Source organism: Salmo salar, chromosome 10 (genome assembly GCF_965601325.2).
Source record: "Salmo salar chromosome 10, fSalSal1, whole genome shotgun sequence".
Classification (NCBI taxonomy): Eukaryota; Metazoa; Chordata; class Actinopteri; order Salmoniformes; family Salmonidae; genus Salmo; species Salmo salar.
Genome location: NC_138300.1, coordinates 53,237,501 through 53,253,537, shown reverse-complemented (window position 1 = coordinate 53,253,537; position 16,037 = coordinate 53,237,501). Strand labels below are relative to the sequence as shown.

The window sequence follows — 16,037 nt, the reverse complement described above, 5'->3', positions numbered from 1 at the left end:
TCCTCCATCCATCCATCTATTACCCTCCTCCATCCATCCATCTATTACCCTCCTCCATCCATCCATCTATTTCCCTCCATCCATCCATCCATCCATCCATCCATCCATCCATCCATCCATCCATCCATCCATCCATCCATTACCCTCCTCCATCCATCCATCTATTTCCCTCCTCCATCCATCTATCTATTTCCCTCCTCCATACATCCATCTATTTCCCTCCTCCATTCATCCATCTATTTCCCTCCTCCATTCATCTCCTCCTCCATCCATCTCTTTCCCCCATCTCTTATTCTCTGTCTCTCTTCCACCTCTACTTCCTCCTATCCTGTCCTGTCCTGCCAATAGCAATCGAAAGAAGTGTGTGTCTGTTCCTCCCCATAGCGTTGGCAGGAAGTGGAGAACGCCAGACTCAGGAAGTACTGCTGAGAATCAGTGATCTGGCCACAATGCTGAGAGACCAGGACACATACACACACACTGGGGCAGAGAAAAGCTCACTGGGACGATAATTACACACACACTGGACACCATGGAGAACACACGCTGTTGCGCACACACACCTCTGAGTGGACAGGAGGTGCACACTCAGGGGAAGGGAACAGATTTAGCCTGTCACACCTAGACACCCTGTGGGAGGGGTAGGAGTCACGACACACAGCCCTCCTGTCCCACGACACACGGCCCCTCCTGTCCCAACGACACACAACCCTCCTGTCCCACGACACACAACCCTCCTGTCCCACGACACACAGCCCTCCTGTCCCAACGACACACAACCCTCCTGTCCCACGACACACAACCCTCCTGTCCCACGACACACAGCCCTCCTGTCCCAACGACACACAACCCTCCTGTCCCACGACACACAACTCTCCTGTCCCAACGACACACAACCCTCCTGTCCCACGACACACGGCCCTCCTGTCCCAACGACACACAACCCTCCTGTCCCACGACACACAACACTCCTGTCCCACGACACACATTTCTCCTGTCCCACGACACACAGCCCTCCTGTCCCACGACACACAACCCTCCTGTCCCACGACACACAGCCCTCCTGTCCCAACGACACACAGCCCTCCTGTCCCAACGACACACAGCCCTCCTGTCCCAACGACACACAGCCCTCCTGTCCCACGACACACAACCCTCCTGTCCCAACGACACACAACCTCCTGTCCCAACGACACACAACCCTCCTGTCCCAACGACACACAGCCCTCCTGTCCCACGACACACAGCCCTCATGTCCCAACGACACACAGCCCTCCTGTCCCAACGACACACAGCCCTCCTGTCCCACGACACACAACCCTCCTGTCCCACGACACACAGCCCTCCTGTCCCAACGACACACAGCCCTCCTGTCCCACGACACACAGCCCTCCTGTCCCACGACACACAGCCCTCCTGTCCCAACGACACACAGCCATCCTGTCCCACGACACACAGCCCTCCTGTCCCAACGACACACAACTCTCCTGTCCCACGACACACAACTGTCCTGTCCCAACGACACACAACTCTCCTGTCCCACGACACACAGCCTTCCTGTCCCAACGACACACAATTCTCCTGTCCCACGACACACAAACCTCCTGTCCCAACGACACACAACCCTCCTGTCTGTCCCACGACACACAAATCTCCTGTCCCAACGACACACAACCCTCCTGTCCCACGACACACAGCCCTCCTGTCCCAACGACACACAGCCCTCCTGTCCCAACGACACACAGCCCTCCTGTCCCAACGACACACAGCCCTCCTGTCCCAACGACACACAACCCTCCTGTCCCACGACACACAGCCCTCCTGTCCCAACGACACACAGCCCTCCTGTCCCAACGACACACAACCCTCCTGTCCCACGACACACAGCCCTCCTGTCCCAACGACACACAGTTCTCCTGTCCCAACGACACACAACCCTCCTGTCCCACGACACACAGCCCTCCTGTCCCAACGACACACAGCCCTCCTGTCCCACGACACACAGCCCTCCTGTCCCAACGACACACAGCCCTCCTGTCCCAACGACACACAGCCCTCCTGTCCCAACGACACACAGCCCTCCTGTCCCAACGACACACAGCCCTCCTGTCCCAACGACACACAGCCCTCCTGTCCCAACGACACACAGCCCTCCTGTCCCACGACACACAGCCCTCCTGTCCCAACGACACACAGCCCTCCTGTCCCAACGACACACAGCCCTCCTGTCCCAACGACACACAGCCCTCCTGTCCCAACGACACACAGCCCTCCTGTCCCACGACACACAGCCCTCCTGTCCCAACGACACACAGCCCTCCTGTCCCATGACTAGGGTTGCAAAGGGTCGGTCATTTTCCATGGGAAGTTCATTTTGCTTAAATTCATAAAAAAAAGTTAGCTTATAACAGTGACCCTTTTTTGTGGGATACACATAAGGCATTTCTAGGTCTTGTGGCATATTTTAGTTAAACTATCCCCAATTCAATGGAATTGCAACCCTCTGCATGCACAGTGCATTCTTCCATCACATGTACAGCTGATTCTCAAGATCTTGCACACTAATGAGATGCTATTGAGCCCACACTACTACACTGTCTGAGCCAAGGACTACATGCTTTCTGGTAAGTTTTGATTATATTATAATACTGGGTGGGGTGAATATATTTTATGACTATTTTTTGTTAACTAGTAAATAGTAGCCTACAGCAAAGTGTGTTTAAATCATTTCTAACTTGTTAACCATTTCTGCTAGTTAGTTTTTGCTACCATGTTGGTTTTAGCTTGCTTGAGCCTGCTAACTGAGGAGTGTTAATTCCCTTGTTTCCATACATGTTAAATTTTTAAATATTTATCTTACAAAGGAGTTGTTTAATCTAACTGCTTAACTATTTATCTGTACATGGAATTGTATGAGGTTTTTTTAACCTTTACAGGAAAATGCCACGGGCACTATCTGGTGTGTGGAGACATTTCACTGCAGCTAATGTAGAAGGAAAAGCTGTGTACATTTGCAAATACTGTGCCAAATCATATGTGAAGAATGCAACAAAGATGCAGAATCATGTGGCCAAGTGCATAAAGTTCCCTCAGCACTCACAACAAGCAACCTCTGACAAAAGTCCCTCTACTTCTATTTGAGGTGAAAATGATGAATCAGACACCTTATCGATAGCAACAGCTCATGGTCCTCCTGGAATCAGAAGTTTTTTGACTCAATGGAGGAACATAGAGAAATGCTGATGAATGTCTTGCTCAAGCTGTGTACGCAACAGGTTCACCTCTGATGCTCACAGGCAATGTGTATTGGAAGAGATTTCTGAATGTTCTTCTCCCAGCATACACCCCTCCAACCAGACATGCTTTATCTACTCATTTGCTTGATGCCGAGTTCAAGTGAAGGTCAAGCAAATCATAGAGAAAGCAGACTGTATTGCAATCATCTCTGATGGGTGGTCGAATGTTCGTGGGCAAGGAATAATTAACTACATCATCTCCACCCCTCAACCAGTATTCTACAAGAGCACAGACACAAGGGACAGACACACCGGTCTCTACATTGCTGTTGAGCTGAAGGCAGTCATCAATGACCTTGGATCACAGAAGGTATTTGCACTGGTGACAGACCATGCTGCGAACATGAAGACTGCTTGGTCTAAAGTGGAGGAGTCCTACCCTCACATCACACCCATTGTCTGTGCTGCTCATGCATTGAATCTGCTCCTCAAGGACATCATGGCACTAAAAACAATGGATACACTCTACAAGAGAGCCAAGGAAATGGTTAGGTATGTTAAGGGTCATCAAGTTATAGCAGCAATCTACCTCACCAAGCAATGTGAGAAGAATAAGAGCACCACATTGAAGCTGCCCAGCAACACCCGTTGGGGTGGTGTTGTCATCATGTGTCCCTGTGGCTCAGTTGGTAGAGCATGGTGTTTGCAATGGTGTTTGCAACGCCAGGGTTGTGGGTTCGATTCCCACGGGGGGCCAGTACAGAAAAAAAAAAATTATGAAATGAATTGAAATGTATGCATTCACTACTGTAAGTCGCTCCGGATATGAGCGTCTGCTAAATGACTAAAATGTAAATATTTGACAGTCTCCTGGAGGGGAAGGAGTCTCGCCAAGAAATTACCATATCACAGTCTGACGATATGGACAGCCCCATCAAGAGGACCCTCCTGGTTGATGTGTTTTGGAAGAGAGTGGAAGCAGCCTGAAACTCCTGAAATCTATAGCAGTAGACAATGCCATTCTGTCTGATGTTCAGACTCTGCTTGCAGATGTAAGAGAAGAAATCCGTACTGCCCTGCCCACTTCACTGTTGCTCCAAGTAGTTCTGAAATACATCAAAAAGCGTAAAGACGGGGCCTCCCGGGTGGCGCAGTGGTCTAAGGCCACCAGAGATTCTGGGTTCGAGCCCAGGCTCTGTCGCAGCCGGCCGCGACCGGGAGGTCCATGGGGCGACGCACAATTGGCCCAGCGTCGTCCGGGTTAGGGAGGGTTTGGCCGGCAGGGATATCCTTGTCTCATTGTGCACTAGCAAATCCTGTGGCGGGCCGGGCACAGTGCACACTGACCAGGTCGCCAGGTGTACGGTGTTTCCTCCGACACATTGGTGCAGCTGGCTTCCAGGTTAACCTGTTAGGGCTAGGGGGCAGTATTTGCACGGCTGGATAAAAAAAATGTACCCGATTTAATCTGGTTACTAATCCTACCCAGTAACTAGAATATGCATATACTTATTATATATGGATAGAAAACACTCTAAAGTTTCTAAAACTGTTTGAATGGTGTCTGTGAGTATAACAGAACTCATTTGGCAGGCAAAACCCTGAGACATTTTCTGACAGGAAGTGGATACCTGATGTGTTGTATTACCTTTAAACCTATGCCATTGAAAAACACAGGGGCTGAGGAATATTTTGGCACTTTCTATTGCTTCCACTAGATGTCACCAGCCTTTACAAAGTGTTTTGAGTCTTCTGGAGGGAGATCTGACCGAACAAGAGCCATGGAACGATGATGGCCCATTAGACACCTGGCGCGCGAGTTCATGTTGGGTACCCTCGTTCCAATACGTTATAAAAGAGAATGCATTCGTCCACCTTGAATATTATTCATGTTCTGGTTAAAAAAGGCCCTAATGATTTATGCTATACAACGTTTGACATGTTTGAACGAACGTAAATATATTTTTTCCCCTCGTTCATGAAGTGAAGTCCGGCGGGCTTAGATCATGTGCTAACAAGACGGAGATTTTTGGACATAAATGATGAGCTTTTTTGAACAAAACTACATTCGTTATGGACCTGTGATACCTGGAAGTGACATCTGCTGAAGAAAATCAAAGGTAATGGATTATTTACATAGTATTTTCGATTTTAGATCTCCCCAACATGGCGGCTAGTCTGTATCGCAACGCGTATTTTTCTGGGCGCAGTGCTCAGATTATTGCAAAGTGTGATTTCCCAGTAAGGTTATTTTTAAATCTGGCAAGTTGATTGCGTTCAAGAGATGTAAATCTATAATTCTTTAAATGACAATATAATATTTTACCAATGTTTTCTAATTTTAATTATTTAATTTGTGGTGCTGACTTGAATGCCGGTTATTGGAGGGAAACGATTTCCTGAACATCAACGCCACAGTAAAACGCTGTTTTTGGATATAAATATGAACTTGATAGAACTAAAAATGCATGCATTGTCTAACACAATGTCCTAGGAGTGTCATCTGTTGGAGATTGTAAAAGGTTAGTGCATAATTTTAGCTGATTTATGGTTTTGGTCACGCCTGTCTTTGAATTGGCACAACATTACACACAACTCTTGTAAATGTACTGTCCTAACATACTCTAAATTTATGCTTTCGCCGTAAAACCTTTTTGAAATCGTAAAACGTGGTTAGATTAAGGAGATGTTTATCTTTCAAAGGGTGTAAAATAGTTGTATGTTTGAAAAATTTGAATTTTGACATTTATTTGGATTCAAATTTGCCGCTCTTGAAATGCACCTGCTGTTGATGGAGTGCACCACGGGTGGGACGCTTGCGTCCCACCTAGCCCATAGAGGTTAAGTGGGCATTGTGTCAAGAAGCAGTGTGGCTTGGTTGGGTTGTGTTTCAGAGGATGCATGGCTCTCGACCTTCGCCTCTCCCGAGTCCGTACGGGAGTTGCAGCGATGAGACAAGACTGTAACTACCAATTGGAAACCACGAAATTTGGGAGAAAAAAAGGGGTAAAAAAAAAAAAAGCGTGAAGATTTCTGCCTGAAGCCCATACACGCTGCAACGTACATGTTGGATCCCAGGTACGCTGGTAAGAGCATCCTGTCTGGTACAGAGATCAACAAGGCCTATGGTGTCATCACTACTGTCTCACCACCTTGCCCTGTATGAGGGCAAGGTTCTTGGCAGTCTGGCGAAGTGCACTTCCAAGCAAGGGCTTTAGGATGGAGATGCAATATGGCTGTCGTGTCAACAAGGGACTGTGGATCTGAGGCTTGTTCCCCTGTTGCCTCCATCATCCTCAAAATCCCACCAACATCAGCCGCCTCTGAGCTCAACGGGTCCTCATGAATCACATCGCTGCTAACACCCTCCTGCTCTGTTCTGCTCTGTTCCTGCAATGGTATGTCACTTACCAACTCCTATATAACTAACTACCTACATACATATAACTAACTAACTAACTACATACACCTCAGAACAGTGGAACCCAGAATGAGTAGCTGCTGCTTCAGCAACCCACACTTAACCTACGGCATGGGGCTACAGACATCCACTACACACACAGCCAGCCAGCAGACTACTCTACTGCCCCAACACAGAGATATTACCTCCTGATAGCATGAGGAGGATAACAGCCATATTCACACATCAGAGAGAGAGATGGGGAGGGAGAGATGGGGAGGGAGAGATGGGGAGGGAGAGGGAGAAGGAGAGATAGAGATGGGGAGAGAGAAAGAGCGAGCGATGGGGAGAGAGAAAGAGAGCGATGGGGAGAGAGAAAGAGAGCGATGGGGAGAGAGAAAGAGAGCGATGGGGAGAGAGAAAGAGAGCGATGGGGAGAGAGAAAGAGCGAGCGATGGGGAGAGAGAAAGAGAGCGATGGGGAGAGAGAAAGAGAGCGATGGGGAGAGAGAAAGAGAGACGGGGAAAGAGATGGGGCGAGAGACATGGGGGAGAGATGGAGACATAATTAAATCAATGTATACTGGCAATATGTGTAGCATTAAAATTGGCAAGAAAATAACAGAATTCTTTAATCAGGGGCGGGTCCTTCGTCAGGGTTGCAATCTGAGCCCTGCACTCTTCAATATTTACATCAACGAATTGGCCACTATTCTAGAAATATCCTCAGCCCTTGGTGTTAGTCTCCACAATTCAGAGGTTAAATGCCTACTCTTCACAGATGACCTATGCCTGCTGTCACCCACAGCACATGGCCTACAGCAGAGCCTGGACCTGCTACAGCAGTAAACCCCAAAAACACGAAAAATAATGTTTTCCAGAGAAGATCCAGATCTCAGGGAATTAGACCAAAGTTCTCAATTGGTACAAAATATATAGAGTACTGCACACACTACAATTACTTAGGTTTAAAAATAAGCTCAACTGGACACCTTAATGAGGCAGTGAATTAACAGAGAGAAAGCATGCAGGGCATGCTATGCCATTAAAAAGCAAATTCAAATACCTACTAACATTTGGCTAAAACTAAAATGAATGTCTCATTGAACCAATTGCACTTTATGCCAGCGAGGTGTGGGGTCTACTTGCAAAACAAGATTTCACCAAATGGGACAAACACCCAATTGAAACCCTGCATGCAGAGTTCTGTAAGATTCTCCTACATGTCCAGAGGAAAACTACAAACAATTCATGCAGGGCAGAATTAGTCCAATATCCACTAATAATAAAAACTCAAAAAGAGCAATTCAGTTTTGGAAACATCTAAAATACACTGACCCTCTCATATCATTACCACGCCCTGCAATGCCAAGAGCTGAGCAAAGAAAAGAGTCCCCTCATCCAGCTGGTCCTGGGGCTGAGTTCACAAACCTGTCCTACTAACACACTGAAGCCTCAGGACCAGAACATCCAATCAGAATAAAACAAATTACAACACAATCAAAACTACATTACTTATTGGGAAACAGAAGCACAAAGCAAAATGCAGTGCTATCTGGCCCTAAATGGACAGTACACCGTGGCTAACTATTTGACCATGGTTACTGATCAAAACCTTAGGAAAAACCTTGACAAAGTACAGGCTCAGTGAGCACAGCTTTGCCATTGAGAAGGGTAGACACAGGAAAACCTGGCTCCCTGTAGAGGAAAGGCTGTGCAACCACTGCACCACAGCAGAACCTGAGACGGAGCTGCATTTCCTGACAAAATGTAAAAAATATAAAACAATTAGAGTGTAATTTCCCCAAATTTGAAACCCTTATTCAAGGGTTCAAAGACCTCTCTGATAGGCTACCTGTCCTGTTGGGGGAGGACACAGAGATTTGTGGGTTGGCAGCTCACTACATTGCTGGCTGCCATAAGATGAGGGACAGTGTCAGACCAACCAACCTGCACATGTCCTCTACTGTATAATTATTGTTATTGTTCAATGTATGGTTATTTTTACCCTTGGTTATTGTTATTACTGTTGTCCTATTGACAATTTTGATTCTTATTATCTTAATATTGTAAATCTCCAAAGTAAGCTTTGGCAATATGTACATTGTTACGTCATGCCAATAAAGCAAATGTAATTGAATTGAGAGAGAGGGGGAGGGAGAGAGAGATGGGGAGAGAGAGAGAGAGAGAGATGGAGAGAGATGGGGAGGGAAAGAGATGGGGAGGGAAAGAGATGGGGAGGGAGAGAGATGGGGAGGGAGAGAGATGGGGAGGGAGAAGGAGAGATGAGAGCGAGAGAGAGAGTGTGAGACAGGGAAAGAGATGGGAAGAGAGAGTGAGAGATGGGGAGATGGAGAGAGAGATGGGGAGAGAGAGAGAGAGAGATGGGGAGAGAGAGAGAGAGAGATGGGGAGAGAGAGAGAGAGAGATGGGGAGAGAGAGAGAGAGAGAGATGGGGAGGGAGAGAGATGGAAATGGGGAGAGAGATGGAAATGGGGAGAGAGAGATGGGGCGAGAGAGAGAGATGGGGCGAGAGAGAGAGATGGGGCGAGAGAGAGAGATGGGGCGAGAGAGAGAGATGGGGCGAGAGAGAGAGATGGGGCGAGAGAGAGATGGGGCGAGAGAGAGAGACGGCGAGTGAGAGAGATAGGGCGAAAGAGAGAGACGGGGCGAGAGAGAGAGACGGGGCGAGAGAGAGACGACGGAGAGAGAGAGAGACGACGGAGAGAGAGAGAGAGACGGGGAGATGGGAGAGAGAGATGGGGAGAGAGGGGGAGAGAGAGAGAGAGAGGCGGGGAGAGAGAGAGAGAGAGGCGGGGAGAGAGAGAGAGAGGCGGGGAGAGAGAGAGAGAGAGACGGGGAGAGAGAGAAAGGGAGAGACGGGGAGAGAGAGAAAGGGAGAGATGGAGAGAAAGTGAGATGGGAGAGAGAAAGTGAGATGGGGAGAGAGAAAGTGAGATGGGGCGAGAGAGAGAGACGGGGAGAGAGAGAGAGAGACGGGGAGAGAGAGAGAGACGGGGAGAGAGAGAAAGACGGGGAGAGAGAGAAAGACGGGGAGAGAGAGAGAGACAGGGAGAGAGAGAGAGAGAGAGAGAGAGAGATGGGGAGAGAGAGAGAGAGGCGGGGAGAGAGAGAGAGAGAGGCGGGGAGAGAGAGAGAGAGAGGCGGGGAGAGGGAGAGAGAGAGGCGGGGAGAGAGAGAGAGAGAGGCGGGGAGAGAGCGAGAGAGAGAGAGACGGGGAGAGAGCGAGAGAGAGAGAAAGTGAGATGAGATAGAGAGAGCGTTAACTGTTAATTTTTATTGTTTATTTCACTTTTGTTTATTATCTATTTCACTTGCTTTGGCAACGTTAACATATGTATGCCATGCCAATAGAGCCCTTAAATTGAAATTGAGAGAAAGACAGAGAAAATAAGTTGGGTAATGGTAGTTTAATGAGGCCTGGTCAAGGTTGAACCTCTGGTCAGGGCCAAAACTGACAATCACCAAAGCCCTCTAAAAGCCCTCTGACTCTGAAGGGCTGAAACAAGCGTGAACAGACCACACACACGAAAGGGTAATGATATGCAGAGCAAACAGACCACACACACCGAGGTGAGAGACTTGACCTGAGCTACCATAGACCAATCGAATATCAGCATGCCGTGTCGAGTCTAACCCATTCCGTAAGTGAAGCCAGAAGAGCGTTCATGAGAAGCCAGTGAGCGACAGGTAGCACATAACCCCTTGTTACGAGTCCTGTCTTGTAGTTGGACTCAGATGAAAGCCTTTACTGTCAGGTAGTTCCAGGTAGTTTTACTGTCCTTTAGTTCTCTCTCTTCGCTCTCTCGCTCTCCTGCCTCGTTCTCTCTCTCTCCTGCCACTCTCTCTCTCTCTCCTGCCACTCTCTCTCTCTCTCTCTCCTGCCACTCTCTCTCTCTCTCCTGCCACTCTCTCTCTCTCTCTCCTGCCACTCTCTCTCTCTCTCTCTCTCTCTCTCTCCTGCCACTCTCTTTCTCCTGCCACTCTCTCTCCCTCTCTCTCTCTCACCTGCCACTCTCTTTCTCCTGCCTCTCTCTCTCTCTCTCTCTCTCTCCTGCCACTCTCTCTCTCTCTCTCCTGCCACTCTCTCTCTCTCTCCTGCCACTCTCTCTCTCTCCCTCTCTCTCCTGCCACTCTCTCTCTCTCTCCTGCCACTCTCTCTCTCTCTCTCTCTCTCCTGCCACTCTCTCTCTCTCTCTCTCTCTCTCTCTCCTGCCACTCTCTCTCTCTCTCTCCTGCCACTCTGTCTCTCTCTCCTGCCACTCTGTCTCTCTCACTCTCTCTCTCCTGCCACTCTCTCTCTCCTGCCACTCTCTCTCTCTCCTGCCACTCTCTCTCTCTCCTGCCACTCTCTCTCTCTGCTGCCACTCTCTCTCTCTGCTGCCACTCTCTCTCTCTGCTGCCACTCTCTCTCTCTGCTGCCACTCTCTCTCTCTGCTGCCACTCTCTCTCTCTCTCTGCTGCCACTCTCTCTCTCTCTCTCTCTGCTGCCACTCTCTCTCTCTCTCTGCTGCCACTCTCTCTCTCTCTCTCTGCTGCCACTCTCTCTCTCTCTCTGCTGCCACTCTCTCTCTCTGCTGCCACTCTCTCTCTCTCTGCTGCCACTCTCTCTCTCTGCTGCCACTCTCTCTCTCTGCTGCCACTCTCTCGCTCTGCTGCCACTCTCTCGCTCTGCTTGCCACTCTCGCTCTGCTGCCACTCTCTCTCTGCTGCCACTCTCTCTCTGCTGCCACTCTCTCTCTGCTGCCACTCTCTCTCTGCTGCCACTCTCACCTCTTTCCCCATGTTAGAGGGTTCTGTTGCCATGACATCAGAGTAGATAACCCCATCAGTGTGTGTAACCTGTTTACCAGAGCTGTGACCACCTCTATCCTGGAGGACACAGCACAGATCACACTCACATCAGCCTCCATTAAGTGGCCTTTCACGCTTTCTCTATGTCCTTATTTTGATTGAACCTGTATATAACCAGGACAGTACCCATGAGACACAGAGTGTATTATACATGAAGGCAGGAGCAGTGAGTACAACACGACAACATGCATGTGTATCTCTCAATCAGTCTGTCTGAGTCCGTCTGAGTCCCTTCTCAGATCTACATTACTATAGTGTTATCATGTCTCACCCTCTGGTCTGTTCTATAGTGTTATCATGTCTCACCCTCTGGTCTGTTCTATAGTGTTATCATGTCTCACCCTCTGGTCTGTTCTATAGTGTTATCATGTCTCACCCTCTGGTCTGTTCTATAGTGTTCTCATGTCTCACCCTCTGGTCTGTTCTATAGTGTTATCATGTCTCACCCTCTGGTCTGTTCTATAGTGTTCTCATGTCTCACCCTCTGGTCTGTTCTATAGTGTTCTCATGTCTCACCCTCTGGTCTGTTCTATAGTGTTCTCATGTCTCACCCACTGGTCTGTTCTATAGTGTTCTCATGTCTCACCCACTGGTCTGTTCTATAGTGTTCTCATGTCTCACCCTCTGGTCTGTTCTATAGTGTTATCATGTCTCACCCTCTGGTCTGTTCTATAGTGTTCTCATGTCTCACCCTCTGGTCTGTTCTATAGTGTTCTCATGTCTCACCCTCTGGTCTGTTCTATAGTGTTATCATGTCTCACCCACTGGTCTGTTCTATAGTGTTATCATGTCTCACCCTCTGGTCTGTTCTATAGTGTTCTCATGTCTCACCCTCTGGTCTGTTCTATAGTGTTCTCATGTCTCACCCTCTGGTCTGTTCTATAGTGTTCTCATGTCTCACCCTCTGGTCTGTTCTATAGTGTTCTCATGTCTCACCCTCTGGTCTGTTCTATAGTGTTCTCATGTCTCACCCTCTGGTCTGTTCTATAGTGTTCTCATGTCTCACCCTCTGGTCTGTTCTATAGTGTTCTCATGTCTCACCCTCTGGTCTGTTCTATAGTGTTCTCATGTCTCACCCTCTGGTCTGTTCTATAGTGTTATCATGTCTCACCCTCTGGTCTGTTCTATAGTGTTATCATGTCTCACACTCTGGTCTGTTCTATAGTGTTCTCATGTCTCACCCTCTGGTCTGTTCTATAGTGTTATCATGTCTCACCCTCTGGTCTGTTCTATAGTGTTATCATGTCTCACCCTCTGGTCTGTTCTATAGTGTTCTCATGTCTCACCCTCTGGTCTGTTCTATAGTGTTCTCATGTCTCACCCTCTGGTCTGTTCTATAGTGTTCTCATGTCTCACCCTCTGGTCTGTTCTATAGTGTTCTCATGTCTCACCCTCTGGTCTGTTCTATAGTGTTCTCATGTCTCACCCTCTGGTCTGTTCTATAGTGTTCTCATGTCTCACCCTCTGGTCTGTTCTATAGTGTTCTCATGTCTCACCCTCTGGTCTGTTCTATAGTGTTCTCATGTCTCACCCTCTGGTCTGTTCTATAGTGTTATCATGTCTCACCCTCTGGTCTGTTCTATAGTGTTATCATGTCTCACCCTCTGGTCTGTTCTATAGTGTTATCATGTCTCACCCTCTGGTCTGTTCTATAGTGTTATCATGTCTCACCCTCTGGTCTGTTCTATAGTGTTATCATGTCTCACCCTCTGGTCTGTTCTATAGTGTTCTCATGTCTCACCCTCTGGTCTGTTCTATAGTGTTATCATGTCTCACCCTCTGGTCTGTTCTATAGTGTTCTCATGTCTCACCCTCTGGTCTGTTCTATAGTGTTATCATGTCTCACCCTCTGGTCTGTTCTATAGTGTTCTCATGTCTCACCCTCTGGTCTGTTCTATAGTGTTCTCATGTCTCACCCTCTGGTCTGTTCTATAGTGTTCTCATGTCTCACCCTCTGGTCTGTTCTATAGTGTTATCATGTCTCACCCTCTGGTCTGTTCTATAGTGTTCTCATGTCTCACCCTCTGGTCTGTTCTATAGTGTTCTCATGTCTCACCCTCTGGTCTGTTCTATAGTGTTCTCATGTCTCACCCTCTGGTCTGTTCTATAGTGTTATCATGTCTCACCCTCTGGTCTGTTCTATAGTGTTATCATGTCTCACCCTCTGGTCTGTTCTATAGTGTTATCATGTCTCACCCTCTGGTCTGTTCTATAGTGTTCTCATGTCTCACCCTCTGGTCTGTTCTATAGTGTTATCATGTCTCACCCTCTGGTCTGTTCTATAGTGTTCTCATGTCTCACCCTCTGGTCTGTTCTATAGTGTTATCATGTCTCACCCTCTGGTCTGTTCTATAGTGTTCTCATGTCTCACCCTCTGGTCTGTTCTATAGTGTTCTCATGTCTCACCCTCTGGTCTGTTCTATAGTGTTCTCATGTCTCACCCTCTGGTCTGTTCTATAGTGTTATCATGTCTCACCCTCTGGTCTGTTCTATAGTGTTCTCATGTCTCACCCTCTGGTCTGTTCTATAGTGTTATCATGTCTCACCCTCTGGTCTGTTCTATAGTGTTATCATGTCTCACCCTCTGGTCTGTTCTATAGTGTTATCATGTCTCACCCTCTGGTCTGTTCTATAGTGTTCTCATGTCTCACCCTCTGGTCTGTTCTATAGTGTTATCATGTCTCACCCTCTGGTCTGTTCTATAGTGTTCTCATGTCTCACCCTCTGGTCTGTTCTATAGTGTTCTCATGTCTCACCCTCTGGTCTGTTCTATAGTGTTATCATGTCTCACCCTCTGGTCTGTTCTATAGTGTTATCATGTCTCACCCTCTGGTCTGTTCTATAGTGTTATCATGTCTCACCCTCTGGTCTGTTCTATAGTGTTCTCATGTCTCACCCTCTGGTCTGTTCTATAGTGTTCTCATGTCTCACCCTCTGGTCTGTTCTATAGTGTTATCATGTCTCACCCTCTGGTCTGTTCTATAGTGTTCTCATGTCTCACCCTCTGGTCTGTTCTATAGTGTTCTCATGTCTCACCCTCTGGTCTGTTCTATAGTGTTCTCATGTCTCACCCTCTGGTCTGTTCTATAGTGTTCTCATGTCTCACCCTCTGGCCTGTTCTATAGTGTTCTCATGTCTCACCCTCTGGTCTGTTCTATAGTGTTATCATGTCTCACCCTCTGGCCTGTTCTATAGTGTTATCATGTCTCACCCTCTGGTCTGTTCTATAGTGTTATCATGTCTCACCCTCTGGTCTGTTCTATAGTGTTATCATGTCTCACCCTCTGGTCTGTTCTATAGTGTTCTCATGTCTCACCCTCTGGTCTGTTCTATAGTGTTATCATGTCTCACCCTCTGGTCTGTTCTATAGTGTTATCATGTCTCACCCTCTGGTCTGTTCTATAGTGTTATCATGTCTCACCCTCTGGTCTGTTCTATAGTGTTCTCATGTCTCACCCTCTGGTCTGTTCTATAGTGTTATCATGTCTCACCCTCTGGTCTGTTCTATAGTGTTATCATGTCTCACCCTCTGGTCTGTTCTATAGTGTTCTCATGTCTCACCCTCTGGTCTGTTCTATAGTGTTCTCATGTCTCACCCTCTGGTCTGTTCTATAGTGTTCTCATGTCTCACCCTCTGGTCTGTTCTATAGTGTTCTCATGTCTCACCCTCTGGTCTGTTCTATAGTGTTCTCATGTCTCACCCTCTGGTCTGTTCTATAGTGTTCTCATGTCTCACCCTCTGGTCTGTTCTATAGTGTTCTCATGTCTCACCCTCTGGTCTGTTCTATAGTGTTCTCATGTCTCACCCTCTGGTCTGTTCTATAGTGTTCTCATGTCTCACCCTCTGGCCTGTTCTATAGTGTTCTCATGTCTCACCCTCTGGTCTGTTCTATAGTGTTCTCATGTCTCACCCTCTGGTCTGTTCTATAGTGTTCTCATGTCTCACCCTCTGGTCTGTTCTATAGTGTTCTCATGTCTCACCCTCTGGTCTGTTCTATAGTGTTCTCATGTCTCACCCTCTGGTCTGTTCTATAGTGTTCTCATGTCTCACCCTCTGGTCTGTTCTATAGTGTTATCATGTCTCACCCTCTGGTCTGTTCTATAGTGTTCTCATGTCTCACCCTCTGGTCTGTTCTATAGTGTTATCATGTCTCACCCTCTGGTCTGTTCTATAGTGTTCTCATGTCTCACCCTCTGGTCTGTTCTATAGTGTTCTCATGTCTCACCCTCTGGTCTGTTCTATAGTGTTATCATGTCTCACCCTCTGGTCTGTTCTATAGTGTTATCATGTCTCACCCTCTGGTCTGTTCTATAGTGTTCTCATGTCTCACCCTCTGGTCTGTTCTATAGTGTTCTCATGTCTCACCCTCTGGTCTGTTCTATAGTGTTCTCATGTCTCACCCTCTGGTCTGTTCTATAGTGTTATCATGTCTCACCCTCTGGTCTGTTCTATAGTGTTCTCATGTCTCACCCTCTGGTCTGTTCTATAGTGTTATCATGTCTCACCCTCTGGTCTGTTCTATAGTG

General features: G+C 47.7%; 1 protein-coding gene across 14 annotated transcripts in view; it reads right to left on the bottom strand.

Annotated features, from left to right (window-relative positions):
* dlg1a (discs large MAGUK scaffold protein 1a) overlaps nucleotides 1–16,037 on the bottom strand; it is a 380,448-nt gene that overhangs the window by 94,262 nt on the left and 270,149 nt on the right. The gene's annotated exons all lie outside the window — the stretch shown is intronic.